The sequence below is a fragment of the Anguilla anguilla genome, chromosome 2, assembly GCF_013347855.1.
Source record: "Anguilla anguilla isolate fAngAng1 chromosome 2, fAngAng1.pri, whole genome shotgun sequence".
NCBI lineage: Eukaryota > Metazoa > Chordata > Actinopteri > Anguilliformes > Anguillidae > Anguilla > Anguilla anguilla.
Window position 1 is genome coordinate 35,911,931 of NC_049202.1, and position 8,930 is coordinate 35,920,860.

An 8,930-nucleotide genomic window follows, 5' to 3' on the forward strand; every position below is an offset into this window, starting at 1 on the left:
GCGTTATGATCATGATAAGTAAATGTGCAATGTTCAGACTGTGGTGCCTTATCCAAGAGCCAAGAGCCTGCTATCCACAGACTGAAAGTCTCACTGTTACATCTGTATAGCTGGTGGTACATTCTAAGACTGAAGGAATCTGTCATGCAGCATTCTAATTGTATTACCATCTTTCACTGTTATGTCTGCGAGTATCCTCTGGGGTCATAAATACATACAGTGGGTATGTAGGAGAAAGAGGAATTGCCCAGACTTTGTCTAGAATAACTGGCTAGAATAACCCAGCACACAAAAATCTGTAGAGGGAACTCATTAATAACAAGAGCAGCAATGACATCAGCACTATTATTTTGGGTACTGTGTATCATAATAAAAGCCCCCACTCCCCGCAGTGGTGAAAGAGAACGATGGCACTGGTTTGTACACCTCGCAGTTGGTTAAATTGTCCTTACAGCTGAACTGTGCCAAAGACAACAGATGGAATATCCCAAGGATTCTCCTGAGGGATCGGGGGAAACTGAGGCCCAACTGAACAAATCTAATTAAGCTCCAGCCAAGTCCGACCAACGGACTCCCTTGATATAATTTCTTGTAATGTCGGTTATCCAGCCGTTTACCTCTCCCCCTTGCTGCATTGTTTGACACAAGATACGTAGTTCTTTCTTTAGTTCTTTTTTTTTTCCACGGGCAGCACTGAAAAAAATAATAAGAAAAACAACGGGGAAGATAAAAAAAGATAAACATTTTATAACAAGTCCTGGTCCTCTGGAGGAAATGGGCTGGTTTGTAGGCCGGGACAGGTCATGGAACATACACTGACTGGGGCCACACAGCGGTGTACAACAGTCAAACAGGGCGAGGAAAGACATTCATCACCCAGGGCCGCATGAATGCCAGAAAGCAACAATACACGTGGACCATTGTTAATCCTGTTATTGTATATATAACAGACCTCCCTATTTGCTAGCTTCTATATTACTCATCCACAGCCATTTCTATGGGGAGCACAGTCTTCTGGGAAGTTTTAGGCAGCAGAGGATGCAGAGCACTGTTTGCAAATTATAAAGACAATGCCAATTAGAGTGCATCAGTGAGTCATCACTAACAGTAAAAAGGCTTAGAGGCTTATGGGTAATAATAATAATAATAATAATAATAATAATAATAATAATACACTTCATTTATAACTCACCTTTCATGTAGCTCAAATGTAGCTCAAAGTGCATTACAACATAACACTAAAGAAAACATTAATAAAATACAATGTTAAAAATAAATAAAATAGGAAAAACAAAGAAAAAGAATAATAAAAAGTAAATACATTAAAAATAGAATAAATAAAGCAAAAGATGACATATATTAAATGTAGCGCAATCGAAAAGGAATATAACATTGTAAGAACAGGACAACATATAAAACTTTCAGTTAAAAGCAAGAATGAATAGGTATGTTTTTCTTTTAAAAAATGCAAACTGAGCATGCCTCTCAAATATTTTTTGGAAGAGTGTTCCATAGTTTTGCTGCATAAAAACAGAAGGCAGTTTCTCCACTCTCTTTGTGCAAGGTGGCGTGTGTATTTGCTGAGTTCTGATGGAAAATTAACATTGCATTCAAGTTGTCCCCTGTAGATGAAGTCAAGTTTCATAGTGTGGTACTAGTGTTGATAACTGTAGTTGGGTATGTGGAGGTTGCCCATCAGAATGCACAGCAGCTGTGACCGCATCACAACACTATTTAGGGCATAATCGAAAACAGCATTAAAATATCAAATTCAACCGGATTACTGGTATTAGAATCCCGCATACGTCTCTTAAGCTGAGCCCATGATAAAATTATTCATCAAACGCGGTGGGATCTTTTCAGGGACCCCAGAGGTAGGGTGGAAAGCGACCAGCTGCTTATAAAATCGCCGACGTTGTGAGCAAACTGTTTTGCGTTCACAACAGGATTGCATGCCATTATGCCAAATCTGAAATGGGTACCTTGCCAACAGAAAACCTACTCTAACTTCTCGCAACATTCAATCCAAATCCCCAAGAAGATACAAAGGCAAAGGCGTCATGTGCTCATTTCACCCCCCTGCCACCCTCACCACTGCATTGTCACACACCTCCCTCTGTCACCCACCCTGCCATCACCCAAGTCCCCAGGCCACCAGCTTTCACTTCCTCAGTTTATATTAGCTGAAGACAGGAAATCTACCCTTACAGTGACTAAGGTGAAATTTGCCTCTGTCTGAAAGCTCCTAAGTCCTGCCTCGCCACTCTGCATTCAGGAGCCCAGCATTTGGGCTGTAAACGAATCCCTGTCAGCCTATCGGCTTTCAGTCTGGGCGGCTGAGTTATTGCAGAGCGGCCCATCACAGCGGTGAGCTCCAGGTCCAGATCCCAAACTTGCCGGGCTCCCAGCACAGGTGTCAGGGCCTTTATTCTTCCTGTTATGATGTGGGGTTTTTTTGACGAGCACAGTAATTCTTTAACTCTCTCTCTCTCTCTTTCTCTCTCACACACACACACACACACACACACGATTCCACTCACGAGCAGCTCCAGATTGTTCTCATTTAGCTGTAAAGGTCGGCCTCTGTCCCACAAGGAGAGCACTCTTCCAACACCCTCCCACTCCTGCCTTTTTTACAGGTTTGAGCAGATGGCTTGGCCTGTAAACCTCTTGAGAATTTCTATTGTTAAAAAGATAGGGTCCAAGGTGAGTGACAGAGGGAAAGACTGAGCCCATCTTTACACTACAGTGTAATGGTGTTTTTGGATCTGCTTTTCATCAAATGAAGATGTGGTGAAAGGTCGTTTATGCATCACCAACTGTAGAGGGAATGTATTTCTAGTGTCAATGGAATCCACACCATTTCAGCTTCACATATGTAATTTCTGATAAGGCATGATCTATGAGATGTGTGTAAGAGTAATAGTAACTGTTTTCATTTATTTTGCTTCATTATCAAGCATGTTAATTATTTCATGCTGTTGCATTCTCAAAATCAATTTAAATATTCAAAGCAGGTTAAAGGTTAAATTTAAAGTTAAGAGGAATATCCCTCCTTTATCAATATTTCACAAGGAAATTTTGGTGCTTTCTTGTTATGCTCATAGTAGATTCATGGATTTGGACTGAAAAGTTGCCCATGTTTATCCATGAAGTAATTCATTCAAGTAATTCAGTGAATGTCAGAACATACTGGACATTAACATTATGCTGTAACATTAATGATCTCAGATACAATTGTCAAGTCAGATTCTAAGAAAGATCTCTCTTTACAGCTGAGATAGACCAGTTCAATCAGTGAAATTGCATCATTCATTTCTCAATGCCATGTCAATAGCTTCTCCTCTGATGAATCAGTTTTTTTCCCAGTGCCACAGCACCATGCATCCAAGTGTGCAGTTTACGGTGTCAGAGATTAGTTTTAAACCTGACAGCCCACCACTCAGTGCTGTATTGATGTGGGACTTCATACCATAGCCTGTTCATGAAAAGCCAATTGATTGAAAATCCAGAGTGGATCACAAGCTTTCTGGGTAGTAGCTATTCCTGTGAATGGTATACATTAGCCTCATAGGCAGCACTATGATTCTATATAACATTAATTCAATGTGTCAGAAAGCAGCTGGTTCTTCCTCAGTCCCTAGTTCCTAAGACTGTACAAAGCACATGCTAACGTGTTCTCAGAGCTCACAAACTGTACAGGAAAGACCCCCCCCCCCCATAATTTTTACACCTATTATACCCTTCTAAGTTTGTGTTCACTTTGTGGCCTAGTGGTCATTTCATGGGAATTTTGAACATGATACCACAGCAATCAACCTCAAAGGGCAGACTTTAGCTGATGAAAACAATCAGTTTCAGGTTATGTTCACTGACTCTGAAGTCTCAAAATCCGCTACAGCACCTCTGTGACACAATTGGACCACTCGCAATGCCTGTCAGCAGTAAAGCTAGGAAAATTGCCTTGAAATCATAATGTATCACAAATATTAGATTTGTGCTAATTTGTCCATGTTTTTATTATCAGCCTTACATGCACAGGGGCCAAAGTAAGGCAGACTTCTAGACTAAATAGAGGAGACGAGAGCCCCTGCATTCACCCACTCTTCATTCTGACCCTTTGTGAAAACCAGTAGACATTTTGGACGGAATCTGAGCCATGAAAGAAAAAAACAAGTATGAAGTCAGATCCTTTTTTAAGGAGCCTGGCCACAGACCCCTGATATCCAGGGAGGGGAAGTGGGGAAGTGTGGGGGGGGATGGGGCTGGGCGAGGTGGCTCTGTTGTTTTCTGTACAGTTGCCAGGAAAGTTTAATGGCCGTGGAATTTGGACAGGAAAAAAGTTGGCTGGAAGTTTCAGAGGAAGTGAGGATTTGTGCTTCATGCTGCACCTCTGTTTGTGTTCTCCGGGCCCGGCTCCGGCAAGAGCGCCGCCACGGAGGAGGAAGAGCGTCAGCGCTCTTTTCCGCCGATTGCCAGGGTGCCTTGACCGGCATCCACGGGGCAGCACGGCCAGTATTTGGGCACACCTGACCCCACGCCCACACGGGCGTGCACATGGGCACACGCTCAGACAGAGACAATGGGACATCCTACGATGAGCACGTGCAAATGCAGACACACACACATAGACACACACACAGTCACACACAACCAGCGAGACTCAAGCATAAACAAGCAGTGGGGGGAACCTTCACACAGCACTGTTCCAACTCAAACACTGCTTCTGCATATATTCTGAGACAAAAAAAAACAATGGATTTTGTAAAATCTTGCCAAGGAATACATTACTGCCTATCTTATGGGATTTCAAACCAAGAAGCTTGCGGTCGCCGCAACACTACAACACTAATCGCGACTGTTGACAGAGCAACCCTGATGGTTTCCAGTCCTAATTCGGCGCCAGTGGTTCCTGTTCAGTCACCAGACGTAAAAAGTAAAGATATTGATGAGGGCGTGGGGGGTGGGGGGGGTGGGGGGGTGGGGATGGAGCCAGACGCCGCGTTCGGCTCCAGTGCCAGGGCTCACCGCACGCATCGTTCAGTGCCGCCGGCCGCCGGCTCGTCTCCCTGTCAACAGTAATCACCCGGCTTCTGCCCGCTCCCCATTCCTCACCCCACACCTCCGCGGCGGGATGGGGTACTTTTGCATCAGCGCTCACGTGCTTCCTCACCCACACCACCGGGGCAGGTTGGGTCTGGGGCGTCCCCCTACACCTACTTCCCAGTCCCATTCCGCCCCAACCGCACGGTGGAATGCGAGCTGATAGGCGCACATTCGCCTCTCACCACTTTGAGGAATATCCCAAGAACATCTGGCCCTATTGACAACTCTGAGCCAGTCTTCTCCAAACATTACCCAAACCCCCTTGATCGGGGAATCTTAAAGCAGGAAATTTGGCATGCGACTTTGCGGTTGCAGACAGCAAGATGGCATTATGTCTCTGCTAGCCAGGATTCTAAACCGTTCTAAATGGTAATCAGGATACATGTAATTGAATATGAGTACTGGTCTCAAATAAAAATTATGAAGCCCCAAAAAATTGCTATCTTCCCTGAGGATATCAAAACTCAACTACCCCTAGTGAGGATAGCCAATTGTGTGTAGGAGCACCCAAGCAGTCCTGCTCAATGATTTCTGCCAAGAACCAGTAAGAAAAACAGAGTTGTGGAGAAACGGGCATGAGCAAATGGGCTTCACAAACAGATATGGCCCCTCCTGGAGTCACATTACCTGAGAATGAGAGAGGAGCAGCACGCACAGGCAAACTGGATTAGTTACGGACAGTAAAAAACGGAGCAGCCCATCTGTAGAGAGGTGGACCTCAACTCCTGACACTCTGCCACTGAGCAAGAAACAAACTTTTGGCACCTGTGTCCTTAAAAAAATAAGTTCTGCCCTGTGGGACATGCATTAAACAAACACTCTCCTAAAGAGGACCGGCCCTTTAATGTTACTGAGTTCACAGACACCTAGATGTACAAAGCAATGCATACATACAATAGATGAATTATATTTGGTTGGAAGTAAACAAGGTAGATACAGTTACTATTGCATTAATAAAAATAACATCTTGACCAAATAAATTAAGGGTGAAAATTAAAACTATTGAAATGGATATGCAAGTAATTTTTACATTTTTGAGGTCTTTGATGCTATATGTCTACAGTAAGGCACATGAATGAAGAGATCAGCTACAGGATTATCTCATAGGAAACATGGCCAGAGACCATTTAGAAAAATCCCCCTTTAAAATGGAACATAATGATATGAAACATTAAAAAATACATCAAACTCATCTTGCGTCAAGGCAACCCACCCCTAACCAGAAAACATAAAACAATCCATTTGTCTCCCCCGTTCCCCCAAACACCATTAACACCAACATGTCACCTCAGGTGGCACAATTCTCACTGCTCTAGAAGACCAAATGTAATAGTAAGTCTGGGTGAAATGGGTCTAGTATGACAGATAATAAAACAAGACTAAACTAACCAGCCAGTTTTGAAGAATCTTATCAAAATTTAAGAATGAATAGATCCTAATATGGTGAGCCTAATTAGCTTGTTTATAAATACATGGTAGAGATAAATGCAATTTATCATTTGGGGGAATATGAGGGAAGGATATAAAGTCCAGTGATACTTTTGCAAGTGATAATTCTCACTTTCCTCTACAGACCTCATGGAGCTAGAGGAGGGTGCTTTGCAATAGCCTCAGCCAGCCCCTTACCATTCTGCTCCCCATGCTCTGCTTTCCCTGGGGTGTACCAGGAGAGAAGGGGGGGAGGGGGGGCAGGGAGGGGGGTCGTGGGCTGGGAGTGCGTGGCGGGGTGTTTTTTTTCGGCTACCTGTGGCTCTGCTCCCGGGCTGGGCAGGCAGGAATAACGGCAGCTGTTTATTCAGCTGCAGCGCTCCCCAGGTCCAGGGGAAAGAGGATGTGTTCAGGGCCTCATTAATCATAGCGGCTTCGGAAGAGATAAACAGGTCCGGCCCAGCAGGGGTACTCAATTGGGCTGGGGGCTGGTATGGGGGCGGGGGGGCTTCACATGGACCCCCGGGTCACGACAAACATTTGTGATTCTAACAATGTCAGTTGCACGGTTATAAGACATACAGCTCACAGATCGGTTATAAATACCTCATCAACCATCATCATGTCAGTATCTTTCCTTCTGTCCCTACACAAATAAATTCTTCCTTATTTATTTTGGTAACACTTTACAATAAGTGTCTATTAACTAACATTATTTCATGTCTTGGTTATCATAAATAAGCCATTAACTACTGCATGAACAGAACACGTTTAACATTAGTTAAATAATTATTAACTGTATTTATTAATCCTATTACCTTGCTAAACATTAAAGGTACAAATACTCACATTACCAAACCTTACTTAATATTTCTTTATATTACTTCTGTTATTTCTGTTTTTCTTCCTTTTTCTTAGTCTCAACCTTTTTTTTCCCTCACTCACCCATTCACTCTCCCACCTGTTCATCTAATCACTAAGCCCCATTCACAAACTCACTCATTAACTCACTCACTCACTCACTTATTCACCCACAGATTTACTCACTCACTCACAGACACACTTATTCAATCATCCATTTTCCTCAATCTGCATTGCTTGTCTCTACTATAAATGAACATGTGTGAAGCTACATTATCCAGCTCAGTTAAAGTGATACTGATAACCTCCAATGTAATTTCAGGGCACAGTAGAAAGGGATTCTGAAGATTCTGAGACCATCCCCCAGACATGAGTACTGTTGATCTCAATGTTTTTTATGGCTTCAAGGCAAGGTTCTCCAATTTGGTGATGAGACGTAAAGAAAGAGAAAGTGCCGGTCCCAAACAGATACGGCGGGGAGATATATGGGATCTGTCAACTTCTGCCACGACCCACCCTCCCAGGAAAAAATAAAAATAAAACCTACAGCGCTACTGGGCTTGTAGCACCTAAAAATCCTCCATTATTGCCTGCCATCTTGCCAAATTTCACACAAGGCCCATATGTTTCAGCACAGGCAGGATTTCACTTGTCATGCTAGACCATATTTCACCAGCAAAGGAAAAGGAAAAGAGAAAGGGAGAGCCAATGAAACTCATTATTATGCCCAACCACCAATCAACATGCAGCCCTGTCTCAACTTGAGTGTCCTGACAAACTCAATGAGGGTGAGGTTTATTTCAAGGCGCCTTCTAAATGGATTTCAAGATATTATGTTTCTGTGTTTGTGTAAGCTCACTGCATAAGTGCTCCGCTTTGCTTTGAGTGTGGGCGAGTGTGCGCGCGCGCGCACACGTGTGTGTGTGTGTGTGTGTGTGTGTGTGGTTGTGTGTGTGTGTTTGTGTGTGCGTGCGTGTGTGTGTGTGTGTGAGTACATAATTCTGAAATGCATGATTGACTCAAATATTTATGAAACTCTTGAAATAATAAATCATTGCACTTACTATCTTCATTTTTCCCCTTGCTAAATCACTTGCCACTGGCATGTACACCTGCCTGGCACTGCGACAATCCCTGAGTGGCCTACCACGAAAGAATAGACCCCTCTTCTGTAAATAAAGGTGTGTCTGTGCCCGGTGTTATTTTTACTGTGATTCTCCACTGCAAGTGTGGAACCGTGGGACCTTGTGAAGGCTTTGATGTCCCTATCAGCAGACCTGCTCCTGTAAAGCTAAAAATACAGTGGGAGCAGGCAGCCAAGAACAGACAATACTCCAGGTTTTTATTAACTATTGCTTTTCTTCCCATTACAGAAGAGCTCGCAATTATTCTGTCATTGCTGCTTTGTCACTCTGGGCCACAGAGGAAATGGTAAAAAGCTGGTGGAGTGTGCGCCAGCATGGCGGACACGTGCCTGACTATTTAATCGCCTCAGATATTGACAGGCCCCAACGACCAGTTTGTAAATGCATTTT